General features: G+C 42.1%; 1 protein-coding gene across 2 annotated transcripts in view; it reads right to left on the bottom strand.

Moving 5' to 3' along the window:
• EGFL7 (EGF like domain multiple 7) overlaps nt 1-12951 on the bottom strand; it is a 50853-nt gene extending 37902 nt beyond the window's left edge. Inside the window, exons 1-3 of one of the 2 annotated variants that reach the window (XM_085612929.1) lie at nt 12698-12945; nt 3874-3966; nt 3641-3750 (exon numbers count right to left, since the gene is read on the bottom strand). The gene's annotated coding sequence lies outside the window, so the exon portion shown is untranslated. Of the gene's footprint in view, nt 1-3640; nt 3751-3873; nt 3967-12697 lie in introns of both variants that reach the window. The other variant, XM_085612919.1, reaches the window with a different exon arrangement.
• Between the last annotated feature and the right edge of the window lie 1917 nt (nt 12952-14868).

Here is a 14868-nt window from a genome sequence, read left to right on the forward strand (position 1 = left end):
ATAAAATCTAAACAAAGATAAAATGCCAGGACTGGGTGGTGACCCTGATGAGGGCCAGTTAGCAGCTGTGTTGACTTTTTGTGTGCTAGAGAACTGTCCTAACTCTGAGGAAGCTATGGGGTGTTTTCCAGTTCTGATGGCATTTTTATGGCAGTCCCGGGCTTTTAAAGGATAACGCTGCAAATTGCTAAAATTATTTTGTGAACGTCTCATAGACATCCAAGCCATTCATGGGAGCTAAAGGCAAGTGTTGTTTTTGAGGCACGGTGTGCCTCCTCTTCTGGGCTTATACTGTGAATTAATGGTGTTTTTGTCTGTGTTCCTGTCCCAAGGATCGGTGGTAAAGGTTTGTAGATTTCAGTATAAGGTACTTCTCATAATATACTATTTTGCAAGTAAGAAAATGGCCCAACAATTGTAGATTAGGCATTTCAACTCTAATTATCGATCTCAAATTCTGGATTTGTTTTGTTACCTCTTCAGCATTCATCGGGACGCGCCTTTTGGAGATGTGAGAAGAAGGGCTCGGCCCTACTCTGTGGAACCGATGTCTTTGTAACTGGCCGAGCCCGAGGTCTCAAGTGCCAGGTCCATGCGTGAGCAGCTCACCCAGCCCAGGTGACAAGTACTCACACCTGGACCTGGGAAAGGCGCGTGCTTTGTGCACTGAGGGAGGAATGCACAGGTCGTGCTTCAGGAATGGAGCGTCGCGTGCGCTGCATTAATGTGGCAGCGGACACTCACTGTGTGCGAATACAATTCTTGATTAAAAGCATTTGAAGCAGGTACTAACTGTAACCGCCTGTATTCATTTTCCCCATGAGTGCCCTGCAGTGTCTGCTGTTACAAGAATCCTTTCTGTATAGGTACCCTTATACAGATATCACGCATGGCCCCATTGTGTGCTGTGTACACCACGCACTTTGAGTAGCCCATCATAACAAAATAACCGTAAAGTGTAATCTACTGACTTTATTTGTTAATATTTTTTTGCACAGTGCTGCATAAATCACTATACAAGATAATATACATTACAACTGAAGAAAGATAGAGTTCAGTTATTGAAAGTGAGCCTCCAAACTGACATTTGTTATAAAATGCCGCAATCACATTTATTCACTTGAAAGCAACAACGCAAACAGGTCAAAGTATAAATACTGTAAAGGCTAAATATGTGTTTTTTTCTAATTTCCCATCTATCTGTTCGGGAGTCCTTCTGTGCACAGGCACTGTTGCTCAGCCGCCCATGTAATGTGTGTTACCTACAGCTTTTTAGTCAAAAGAACTTTGCATTCTGGGACATGCATTTCCCTTTAACATTAGAAGCATGGGCTTAGAGATATCTGCATTCAGAATGATTTTAGCCAAAAACGTATCACTGACTGAAGATGTAACACATATCGTAGTCCCACTTCACAACTAGGCAGGTGTGCCTGTGATGAGTTGTGTGCACTCGAATGTGTGCCCCTGTGTGTTAGCTGTCTATATCAGTGCCTCTGATGGCCTGATTCAAGTGTCCAAGCTCACTGGATAAATGTATAAACTCCTGTTATCGCACATCACAAATAGAAGCTTGTTGGAACATGTTCCCAAGGTAAATATCCCAAAGTCAAAACCGCAGGTATTTACTGTGGGAAAAGGCCCAGAAAATGCCAGCGCATGTAGACTTTGGTGTGTTAGACAGATTTCTCAAGTTTCCAGCAGCTCATGTTATGCAGGTGGAATATTGTAACTGTCTTGTTCTGCCTGCATGCATGTGTGTTTCTTTGTTTTTTGTGTGCTTTTGTGTGAATGCACCATACAGTTTCCTACGTATGTGTTCTGTCTGTGCTTGTGCTCTATGGACACATCATACTGAAGTTTATTCCGTTTCTAAGCACTCCCAGTTTTTTAAATTAAGGACATTGAGTTTTTATGGTATTGCATTAATTGTCCCAAGATCACACATTGTGGTCAAGCAGATAAACCAGGATTGTAAAATACAGTTCTCCATGTCATAACCACAAAACACGAGGGTAGATGTATGTCCATTAGGTATTAAGGCCATATATATATATTTTATTTTATTCAAAAAGGCCTAATTTATAGATGATGGAATTGTGCTCATAGTAGCATGCTGCAAACGCACACCCAATTAGGATATTTTTTACTCACAGCACCAACTTTACAGGCGAGTAAGGTAAAATGTGTCTTTAATTCTACCTATATCGTTTCTGGACATGGTGTACATTCCCTTCATGAGGTTTCGAGATTGTTCGATGGCAGCATCCCTGTCACGCTCCTCCCTCGCGCACTACCCAGCAGCACATCCAGTGGGGACGTAAATGTCCAGTCTTATTAGACAATAGTTGATGCTGAGATTTATCCCAAGCACAGTCATTGGACAGACAATAAGACTATTGGAGCGATATATTGATCTGCTCAGAATCACACACTTTGGTAAAATAGGGTAGCCAAGATTTCTCCTCAAGGGTGCTGGTTTCAGAGCCAACAACCTAACCACAAGGCCTTCATCCTATGAAGTGTTACCGCAGCAAAGAGTAAATGAGTCGTCTATTGAACTAAACTCCCTCATTGTAATGTTTCTTTATTCTTTCTGCAAAAATGACCTACAATTTGCCACTGTCTCAGTTTTAGGATACCGCAATAGATAATGTTTGTTCACACTAACCTCACAGTCCGACCCACAGCGTGGTGCATGGGGATTTTCTATCAAGAGGCCTTGGAATGGTCAAGCATGTGTGAAAACATGGCATCGTAAACTGGAGTACAGCTGTCATGTCTGCATGTGAAAGGGGACAGAATCCCTCATACCTGAGCCTTCCCTCTATAATACATAGGCGCCCCATCCATATGATTCAACTGAAACGATACAACTCGGCAGCAGGCATTTGAAACAGTTCCTTAAAGGCAAAGAAGTGCATGCCCTGATCACCGTGTTACTGGTGGCGTGGAATCATCTTTGTAAATAAAGGAAATTTAAGAGGGCTTCAGTATTTCCTAGGAGCCTTCACAGCGTGATTCTTTAAGGGGTGGCTGAGAACTCTATAGGTCGAAAAGCTTTTATGGACAAGGTGAGTTTTAAGCAGTTTTGCAAGTGGCTTATAGGTTGGAAAAATACGGTGCCCTCCCCAGAATAAAACATATTTCCCAAATGCCCATCTTATGAGGGTCAACTTCATCCATCCTGGCACTTTGGCCACTATGTCGCTTCGTTTCTTTGTATTAAATGTGTGGGCCTACATGTCCCAGCATGCAGAGTGCAAGACAGGCCCAATACGACAGTGACATGCTAAGAGGGCGTGAAGGTCAGAAGTGTTTCCCCCCGAGTTTTCCATGGTCTCATCAGTTCTCCTAACTTCAGGAAGAAGCAGGACTATAAGGAAATCTGGTGTTTTCGGGCTAGCAAGGCTGGGTCGGTGTCAGTCTCATGCCAAACTCTGTTCCTGACACTGCCTGGAGCACTGCTGTCTTTTCAGACTCACACACCTGCCTTGAGACTGCGCAATTTGCTATCGATCAGTTGGCAAAAGAATAGTGTGATATTTTATATCCACAAATGGATATTAATATATTCACAATATTGGGTTCATATATGCTAAGTAATTTATTGCCATCAAATATCTTTCACCTTTCTTACATTTGTCTTAGGATGCTCTCGATGTCTGTTTTCATTCCTGTCTCCTCCTGGTAATTAACAGTGTTTGAAACTCTGGTTCCCTCTTTCCAACTCTGCTTGCAATAGGCTGTCTGTGGTGACAAAATGGCACTTTGCACTTAAAATGGCTGCCAGCCGACTGTATAAGTGAAAGAAATACACAAGTGAGCTTGGTCTAAGATTATCAGTGATTAAGCATAGACAAGCATAGGTACCTGTAGAAAGATCACGCTGGCTTCATTTAAAACTCTCCACTTCATTTGGAGCTGGTGGCTGATCTCAGCGGCACGCTTTATTGAAAAGTGTATCTAATGAGGAGACAGAAAAAACAATTACTTAACGCCTATCCCTCGAATGCTGGCAGTACACTTCAAAAACAATACCGTAATAAATAAACATGTACTTTTATTTACACTTTTTACACTTGTTTTCTGGAAAGTGGTGTAGGAGTTGCTTTCATTCTTCATGAAGTTAAACAATCCAATTAGAACAAAAAAAAAATCCACGGCTTTTAATATGACACTCCCAGGCAGAAAGTCACCCAGATAAAAAAAATAAAAAAAACATTTTAAAAGCCTTGGGGCACTAAACTGCTATAAAGATTTTTGCAAGGAGGAAAAACAAAATGAAGTACTGAATTAGATGCAATGTGCAAACCAGGGTGAGGCAGAGCTGGAGGCCATTTTAGAAATTTTAAGCAGCCATTTTGCCGAGTACTAAAAAAACTCAAACATTAAGAAAATACAACGGAGTTGTATCTGTGTGTGTCTATTGTGTGAATGCATGTGCACACCACTGAAACATATTTTAGGGTATGTCCAGGGGTGGCCGCTAAGTACACAGCTTGAGCATACACGTCTATTCATTGATTCATGTAGTCAATCATTCATCCATTCATCGAGTACACATCATTTAAACAGGCATGGTCATCGGAATATCTTCAGAGCTCTAAGACATTCATCATTTATCTCGGATACACTATTGTTAGGTGGTAAAGACCGGAGATTCTACGGCTAACATTTTAAAAGTACCTTCCAATGGCCTTGCAAAGGGGGCACCATTATAGCAGCCGTCCATATCTTACCAGCCCATGAGAGAGGTCGAACCTGTTTTTCCCATCAGTGTTAAAAAGATACAATTTAGTTCTGCAAAAGTTTTTGGTTTGTTGCTGGTGCTCAAGCCTCTGACTAGATGGATGCCTTTTGAAGCCCGACTTTCCCCCAAAATGTGTGGCCATTGATGTTAATGTCCTAATTGTGCCAAACGGCGGCAATCATGTTTTGTGAGTTTCATTTGAAGTTTTTGGTCTAATCTTCTACCCCTTCAGTGCCACGCCCTTTCCCCCTCCTGTGCCGGGCGTTGCATTAGTGGGTGGGGTTCATGACGAGATAGTCTCGTCATGGGCACAGCGCAACCGTGCTCCATGACGAGACTATCTCGTCATGGGCACAGAAGAGGTTAAGGCGTCTATTGTGGGGCACATAACCGGTCAGAAAGGTCAATGTTGAGGAGGTGAGATCTGTGAATTGTAGGAAGGGCACTCAAGGAAAGAGGATGACGCCGATCCCTTTCTATTAGTAGCCAAACTGGTGCCCCCTGGCTTTCTGATGTGAACTCTGGTTAGTTTTATCGAATCCAAGTTTGTTGAGTGATATTATCCATGTTTTATTTTTCCATAATAATTCCATAGGCATTTTGATGTCAGTTTGTCAATTGCACTGTTTTCAAATGTTTTAGTTTTCACTCTAAGCCTGTTCTAACTTCTTTTTATTATTAAAATGCATGAATTGTTATGTATGTTGGTACAAGTTTTCGTTTACGAAACATCATTTCACAGTTCTTTTATAGTTAATGCCATACTCGCTGTATACCTATAGACCGCTATACAACCACTTTGCTTTAAAATGTGGATGCATCCTTCTTCTCGGTACTGTAACCTTGGTATCAGCATGGTGCTGCAAGATTAAAAAATTGTGTCTGTCACTGGTACCTGAATTTACATTTCTAATGCTAATAAAAAATGTTGGAATGAAAAATTATTCTTATTGTATTATTTTCCTAGCATTGGTGGTGGATGGTGTAAGCGGGTCTTTCCACCTTTGGTACATATTTTCTACGCGATTTCAGCTCTCCTCTTAGTATGGTGTGCGGAATCTGAAACCAGCACCCGTCATGCATTGCATCACAACTGACACACAAGTAGGGCAGGTCAGTGAGTGCATTATAATTTTAATGATGATTTAAATGGGCACATTACAGATCTTTGATCACTTTGCATCACTAAACCCTGCACATGGATTTTAAACTAATATATCCCAAACAGATTCAGGTATGTTCTCGATCTAGAGGGGTCTTAAATCCAAGAGATGAAAATTCATAAGAACACTATAATCCCATAGGACCCAGAGCCCGAGGACTTGTGGTTTTATAGCTGCCATCAAATATCCCGAACCTCCAAATACTGATTACTTCCCCAAGATTGTAATGATTCTAAAGTGTATTAACACCCCCCTTGTCCTTGTGTGGTATTATATGTGTATGCAGTGCTTACCATACCCTTTGTGAGGCTTGAAGCACTATCTTCGGTGGTCAGGTTGCTTTACCTATAAATAGCGCTTTGTATCCCTGTCAAGGATATTGTACTTTTCTCTCCTGCTTTACCTGTTTTTCCTTCTTTCTATCCTATCTTTCTCTCCTCTTGTCCTTCTGATATTTGTTGAACTATGTGCAATACAGCTAATTTTGTGTTACCATTCTAATATGAAATATTTTTTATATTGTATCCTCTGATTTAGTATTATTTGTGATTTTGTTATCCTTCTGACATGTATTCTATATTAGTTGCCCTGATGTATTGCATGTCATTATAATTGTATGCATTTTTACTTTTTAAAACAATAAAGATATTGAACAAAAAAAAAAGTATATTGTACTTTTGTATGGAACGTCGATAAATAAAACACTCACATATATTCAAAGTCTTGGCCTGTTTCATGAACACAAATATAAATGACCTATTGGCTGAACACTGTTTGTCAGTATCCAACCTGAATTTTAGTCTTTTCTCAGATGCCACACATGGTTACCAACAGTTAACACATACAGACATGCAGATAATGGGCTTGATAATATGCCGCAGAGAAATCCCATAGAAGCCCATGTTCACACCAGAACATGGGCTTCTATGGAAATTCACAAGGGCATATTATCAAGCCCATTATCGCCGCAATTTTAACACAGTTTCTTGATAATATGCCCCTAAGTTCTGCTCCCTAAAAATGGAGTTGGTGCCCAGTACCTTCAGGCACCGGCACCAATTTAGCTCTGGCTTTGTAGCTCTGTCAGGTATTTTGCCAAGCTGGCCAAGCCTGCTGCTACTGTGGCGATCAGCGCTTGGCCTTTGCCATATGCTATAACCAGGGCCATTGAACGTATGTGGCAGGGAGGGCTAAATTATGGTACAGGGCTGATTAAATTATGTGGCACAAAAGGCTAATGATGCAGCGTAATGTTGCACATTTTGTGATCGTTTTACTGCATTAATTTGTAATTTTTACACTTGTTAAGGCTGTCTGGACATAGGCTGCACCCCATTAGTTGCAGTTTAACACTCAAATTGAGCGATAAACAACAGAAATGTGACCAGTCAACCTTTGCAAAGGGCCTTCCACTGTGCGGCAACATGTGTCACTGCATTTTTAGTAACTTTTGAACAGTTTCAGCTGGAAACAATCTTTTATTGTTATTATCTGTACATTACGCAGCAGATGATGAATTATGTGGCAAATCCAGATTTATGTGAAAGTCGCCGAGGCCACACAATTCCATAATTCCAGTGGCCCTGGCAGTGATTGATGCGCAGCAAGGCACGTGCCCCTCCTTGTATCTTTTTATGCTATCCAGTGTTCTAAGAGAATGAAAGCTGGAGCAAAGAAGCTATTAAAAGGCAACAATTCGCATTTATATGTATGTGTGCAGTACTTTTTATGTGGGTGTGCCTCCAAAAGGGGAGCATCAGATACGTTTTTGAAAACATTTTCGAATATATGTGTACATAAAGGCACACATACATGATGTACATTGACAGAGAAAAGATTCTCTGGGTTACGGTTCCAGAATATGAAATAGTGGAACACTTCGTTGGTTCCTCACATGTGGACTTTAACGAATACATGTGAAACGTGCAGTTAGATTAATCGCATGCCTCCCTCATTGAAGGAAATACATTTATATAGAATATACACACACACAATGACACACATATACTTGGAGTGGGCGAGCCATGGCAGAGAGGCAGACCTGGCAGATCCCCTGGCGAGTGTCGGACTTGCCCAGTGCATTATGGGACTGGTATTAAAAGATATTCCAGGACTGCATTTAGTTCCCACTCTAGCCTGACACGGCGCTACGATGCTGCCTGCTTCTCGCCTGACAGCGCTATGGTGCTGCCTGCTTCTAGCCTGAAACGGCGCTAAGATGCTGCCTGCTTCTAGCCTGACACGGCGCTATGATGCTGCCTGCTTCTAGCCTGACACGGCGCTATGATGCTGTCTGCTTCTGCCTGACAGCGCTATGCTGCTGCCCGCTTCTCGCCTGACACGGCGCTATGATGCTGCCTGCTTCTCGCCTGACACGGCGCTATGATGCTGCCTGCTTCTCGCCTGACACGGCGCTATGATGCTGCCTGCTTCTAGCCTGACACGGCGCTATGATGCTGTCTGCTTCTGCCTGACAGCGCTATGATGCTGCCTGCTTCTCGCCTGACACGGCGCTATGATGCTGTCTAGTTCTAGCCTGATACGGCGCTATGAGGCTGCCTGCTTCTCGCCTGACACGGTGCTGCGATACCGATACTGTCTGTTTCTAGGCTGACAAAGCGCTGTGACGGTGCCTGCTTCTCGCCTGACACTGCGCTCCCATGCCGTCTGCTTCTTATTTTATGTTTGTCATACGCCTGAGCTCAGTAAACGAAAACTCAAATTCACCACTTGTGACCCCAGCACTTCCTAAAGTAACATCAAAGCCCAGCACTGAGAGCTCTCCCAGACACTACACATCAGCAAGGGAAGTTCTAGGCCCGGGCAGCAGGTCACTCGCCCCCGTGGTCGCCTGCAGAGTGGGCTGTATGTCTGAGGTAGGTATTGGAATGTCAGTGGCATCTGGTGAAGGCAGTGTGTCATGGGCCCCACTGCAACGAAGGAACAGGGCCCCTTGGCCGCTGTGCGAACTGTAAAATACGGCCATACTCAGGGCTGAATGGGCCCCTCAGGCCCCTGGGCCCGGTGCCTTTGCACCTGCTGCACCCATGGAACCTACGCCCATGTTGTAGCGCCTTCCATCAGTTAGTATGGCTGTGCAGCGCTACCGGCTCCCTCACTGACTCTAGGAACCCCTTGATGCAGATAAGTGCGCTCTCCCCACCTCCAGGGAGGCCTGAACCCTCATCAGTATTAAAACAAAATCCACTGTCCAGTTACACCAGTGCTTATCCTCTTTAAAATCATGACCATATCTTATAAAACTGAGCGAGTAGAGGGGTTTCAGCTCCGTAATTAATGTGATATGTAGGTCAGGAACAACCTCCCTTTAGTAAACACCAAGTGACACGATCTGTATCTTCTCTCCTGAACTATCTAAGCCGCCAGTCGATCTATTTACTGCTCCTCCCGTACCCCATCTTTCCCCCTCGGCCCCCTCCATGCTGGGCTGGTGGGTTCTCTACACAGAGGTATGTGTTGGTGTCGCTTACGTGAGGCGGCCCTAATGGAGTTCAGCCCACAGCCCTTCCCTTGAGGGATTCCAAAGCATGGTTCTTAATTTGTGCCGGTGGTTCAGGTGGTGGGTACCAGCATTGTCGGGACCTGAGGCAGTCATATCTTATAGCCAAACTGGCTGTCCAATTAAGTGGAGTGTCAGATTGGAGGAAATAAAATCAAATAAAAAAAAGCTGAAATATGAAATTGTGGGATCGAACGCATCGTTTGCCTAGGGCACCCGTTGCTTGCAAGTAGTCTAGAGCCTTCCTGATAGGCGGAAGTGGAGCATGGATGATTGACGTCATTGAAAGGGTCGATCACAGTGATAACTCTATTAAAAACACCCAATTCCCAAAGCGATGTTAACTTGTACAGGGAGAAAAGTGGAATCTTAATGAAGAATGTACAAAATTCGAATATGTTTGTTAGAGAATGAATCACTTCTAAGTGGATACTCATAAAAACAGGAAGGCATAAGAGTCATTGCAAGGCTACATTGCAAAGGAAAATGAAAATCAGAAGTTCAAATAGAAAACTTTGACAAAGGGGACACATTTAAAATATTAAAATAATAAGAAAGATAGAAAGATAAAGGACACTTTTACATGCAATCAGTAGAATGTTCTAGTAAGCATGATGACAGTAAAACACATTTAATCTTATTAGAAATGAAACGTGCAGTTAAAGCCTCACAGTATTTGGGAGAAATGTGGTCTAGAGGTAAATGATTGCAATATGAGCCAGGAGAAGGTGTTTGTATCCGCCGTTCCCCACTTGGATCGAACTCTGTGATCCTAGGGTAAAGACTGTGGCCATGTTTATCAGTTTCCACACTTTAAAATAATAAATAAGATATTTCTGTAAATTGGTACACTTGGAGGGTTATACAGCCTCATAAACCTATTCATTGCACTAGAAAACCTAGGAGGCATTACACGAGTGCAGGTCCTAATCCAAATCAGAGATACTTCAGGTGGAAACCTTTTGGGTGTAAGAAAAGTTTTTCTGGAGTTTGATTGGGTGTCTATTTTTGATTGTTGAACATAAGTGTAGGATGTAATCCACTAGCATACAGCCATATCGGTCAATATATGACGCCTTTGGGGCTCTTTATCACCTGCCTGGATGTTTGCTGCAATATGAAAGCGAGAAGCTGAATGTGACAAGAGAAGATGTTAACGTTATGTGAGAAAGAATGTGAGTTCCATTGTCACACTGGCTGGTGATGCATGTTTTTACCCTTTGCGGGTGTGTTTCCTGGGAAAAATAAATAAATGAATAAGTATATAGGCACTGCTCCTGTGATATTTTGGGTTCAATAAATTGACACTGCTTCACCCACCTATGCCTTGTGGGAGTCCGTGATTTGTCCTTGGAGTCTGGAGGACCGTGCCTGTGGTTCCGCCGAAAGGGAATAAGTGTGGACAGGACGTTTTCCATATATATATATATGTATATATATATATATATATATATATATATATATATATATATATTTATATACACACACACACGTATGTCCAGTTGAAGGCATCCGCTGAAACGCGTTGACCGTCCTTTCATGTTCGCACTAATGCTGTTTAAGAAATAAAAAAGTACCTCTAAGAAAAGAATTGTGGACTCTCTCTGTGCCGTGGAGACTCTGCTTAGTTGGTGTGAACCGTAGAGGGTTTTTTGCTGAAGATATATATATATATATATATATATATATAATTTTTGAGAAGCACTGAAGGAGTAAACCATGTGTTCAATGTAATGTTTTCTAGTTAAGTTGCTGCCTATGGTTTTAGCTATGCAAATTAAACTATGTATCTATGGTAAGGTATACTCAAGGCCACTGCAAAGTGATTCTGCCACCACAGCATCTTCCGCATTATTGTGGATTTATAGTATTTGCCACATAATCCATCGTCTGCCACATAATTTGCAGATTGCTACCAAAAAATTGTTTATTGATCAAATGATCAAAAGTTACTAAGAAAAGAGGACCACCCGTGTTGCTGCGCAGTGGCAGACATTGTGCAAAGATTACCTGATCATCTTTCTGTTGCTGATTGCTTTATTCAGGTGTTAAACTGGTACTAATGATATGAAATGTTGCCTAGACTGTATTAATGTGAGTTAAATGTCAAAATATGAAAATTCTACTGCCACAGGATGTGCTGCATTATCCCATTCAATTTGCCTTTTTTGTCCATAATTTAGTCAAGGCTGCGCATCATTTGGTTCTCCACTGCCGCATAATTCAGTGGCTCTGTATATGATTTAGACCCCAATTGATAGATATTGGGTTTGCAGAAAGTTACAAACAAACCCCACAGCCTTCAAAATATCCCCTACTATAACCTTTCCAAGAGAGAACACCACATTTGTTTGGCAAGCAATGTAGACTATTGAATTCCACCTTCCAGTGGTATGCATATCAGCCAGTCTTATTACAAAGTAAAGGTAGATTTCACATAAAATCACACCTGACAACTGTTGTTATTGCTAATGTTTTCTTAGAAGATTTAAAAAAAAGATTTTTGCACCCTCCATAAAATTAGAAATGGCAGATGCTACCTTTTAATATGCTATTTAGGACAATTGTAAAAGACTTATAAAAATATTAAAGGAGTGGTCCTAAATGGCATCGACATCTGTAGAACACAATTCATATTTTGCTTAAGAGAGTAGAAAAATATGTTTAATTTAGAAATGTTGGCATTAACAATGGGCTGTTTGGTGGAGAATCCAGAAAGTTTGAACATCTCTTGAGGAAAAAGCATGTTATCCCTCCATTCATCTGTGGTAGTATACCATTGGGTGAAAAAGTGCCTGTGCACCTCAGATTAAATTGAGAGAAAAGTATTGTCACTTTGTTTTAAAAAAAAAAAAAAAAAAAAACAGCATGCAAATAGCTTGTGAAAGACCAGTAGTAAAATTTAAAAAGCATCTTTTAGATTTTCAATTTTGTATAGGGCATAATACTGATTATTATCTTATTTTACCATGGGGTGGGTAATTGTAGCAGTTAAAGGAGTCGACTGAGGGAGGTGTGGAAAGAACCGATTTGGCGCAAAAAAACTGAATTTGGTCGATGGATGAAACTTTAAGTTATGTGTTCTGGGTCAAAACCAAGAACTTGACTACTAAAACACATCGCCCTATTTTGCGAAGTCCTGATTTCTGACATTTTGATCTAGCAATTATAGAACTAAGGGCCTAACTGGCAAAACAGGAGGATATTTCAAGCTATAATGCTCTCTTTCCATTGGCCTCTCTCCTCCCCATCATACATTACCTGCTGATGCTCCTGCGCAGCCGTCGGTACCCATGGAGAAAGGTGGCCCCCATCCCTCCGGGCTCCATTCTTGGGCTTCCCCGGGCCTCGTTGCACGGACCCCGGCCGCATGTTCCACTCGAGCCCGAGGCTTTGCGGCCTGCTGCCTCTCTGTGCCCGGACACTGCTCGTTCTGCCTCCTCGGTCCCGGGCTTCTCTCTTATCCCTCCCCAGAGCTACCGACAAGCCAGAGCAGGATGCAGGTTACCTCGAGTGTCAGAATCAGGGCGGTTTTTATGCCCTTCTTCCTGTAAATCAGGATCGGGGAAGGACTATCCCAGGCCGGAATTCCTGTGTGTGTTTGGAGCTGATAAAGACTTCTGTTAGAACAAACACTTCAGCTGCACACACAGGCCCCAGATGGGCTCTCCCTCGGCTGCCTCTGAACTTCAGCTCCGTGTTACACATGGCAGAGGGAGATAGTTTTAGATATCCGTCAATGCACCTCCATGTTTTCATAGTATTCAATGACAGCAGCCTCTCAATTTAGCATGGGAAAGGCAATTATTTGCTTCTACCGCAAACTTTGCTGTTTATACCAGGGAAACAAATACTGCGTGAATGTACTTAAAAAAATAGCTTTTGTGTAACCATCATTTGAAGATGTTGAACATAGTTTTAGTAAAAGCAATGCATTCCGTCCTATGACCTGCCATTTTATTATTTCTGATTGATGCAATGAAATGGGACCATTTGAGTGCCTGGCCAGGCATCATGCGATAAGCAGGATACGCAGTGGTGCTTGAACATTCTTTGTTGTATGCATGCTGAAATTATGAAATTTCATCTTAAATGAACTTTAAAGATCTCTTTGACAGTCATTCAGCTAAACTCCTTTAAAATATTGAGAATGCTGGGGAATTTACTGGGCAATAAATGGGGCGTAAGTCAGGGCATGGACACAGGAGTATGGAACAACCACTATTTTTATAGAGGGGACTGTGTTCAGGGCCGTAACTAAACCTGAACTTCAGGAGGGGAAGTAAGGGGGCAATACTTCCGCCACACTGGTGATGCTGTCACTTTAGGCAATGGGGGCAGATATCCGCAAAGCCAATATGAGACAACACTGTCTGGTTTTAATGTTCTGACACATGCTATCAGCATTTGTGTATGCCTGTATTCTTGGTTTAGCACATTAAAGCCAGACCTACTGGCTTTGCCAATACTTTCCACTGAGATAGTAAGCACTTCTGGAGCTTCAAGAGCGTCCACCAGACCTGTGAGCATCAGATGGCTGCAAGCTGGCAGGTACCAAACGACTCTTGTGCCAGGTGTGCATGTCTGACACACAGAAAAGAAAGCACTGAAGCCTTATTGGAAAGGTGTCTTTTCTTACTAAAAGCAAAATAAACTGCATAATAAACAAATGTTTCCCGGGAAGAAGATGTTTGTGAGAGGATCTCAAAATGAGCACAAGAAACTCCTCTGACAGACATTGAGAAGTGATTTATATGAACTCAATTAAAGGTGTAGAGCGTGTACTGGGATAAAGAAAATTATGCCGGGCTTCTAGCCGGATTTCAAAATCATGAGGATTCACCAAGAGCTTAAAAGGTATGGGCATTCACAGAGTGGAATTAGCTGGAATTCCTGTTCACAATGTGAAAACATGTATGTGTTTATATTTATATAGCATGGACCTAGCTAGAGAGCGACAGATCGTTTTACCTTATTTAGAGTGATGGAGGACAATGCAGAATTGTATACATAAAGTGAGAGCTTAAATTGTTAACTTACACACACACTTACAGCGCAGGTTTTTTTTATTGCAACTTTGGATAGCGTGAACTTACCCTGCATTAGAGGGATTCACATGAGAACCAGTTACATTACATAAGTACACCTTTATTTTTTTTAATTTTTTTGAGGTTGGGGAGATTAGGTGATTTGCTCAGAATCACAAGATGCTGAGTTGATGCCGAGACTCGAACCTGTTTCCCCAGCTCCAGAGTCGGCAGCTGTGGCCATTATTCCACATCCTCCCCCTATACTGGCATCACTGTACCATGCTGGATTCAAAGCCGCTTTCCCAGGTTGACTTGGTCACTACATCACATCTACGTCCTTAATTGATGTAACAAAGAATGCTAAGGATGCAATTGAAGATGCTCCAAAAGTTCACCTTCACT

The sequence above is a fragment of the Triturus cristatus genome, chromosome 1_2 (genome assembly GCF_964204655.1).
Source record: "Triturus cristatus chromosome 1_2, aTriCri1.1, whole genome shotgun sequence".
Classification (NCBI taxonomy): Eukaryota; Metazoa; Chordata; class Amphibia; order Caudata; family Salamandridae; genus Triturus; species Triturus cristatus.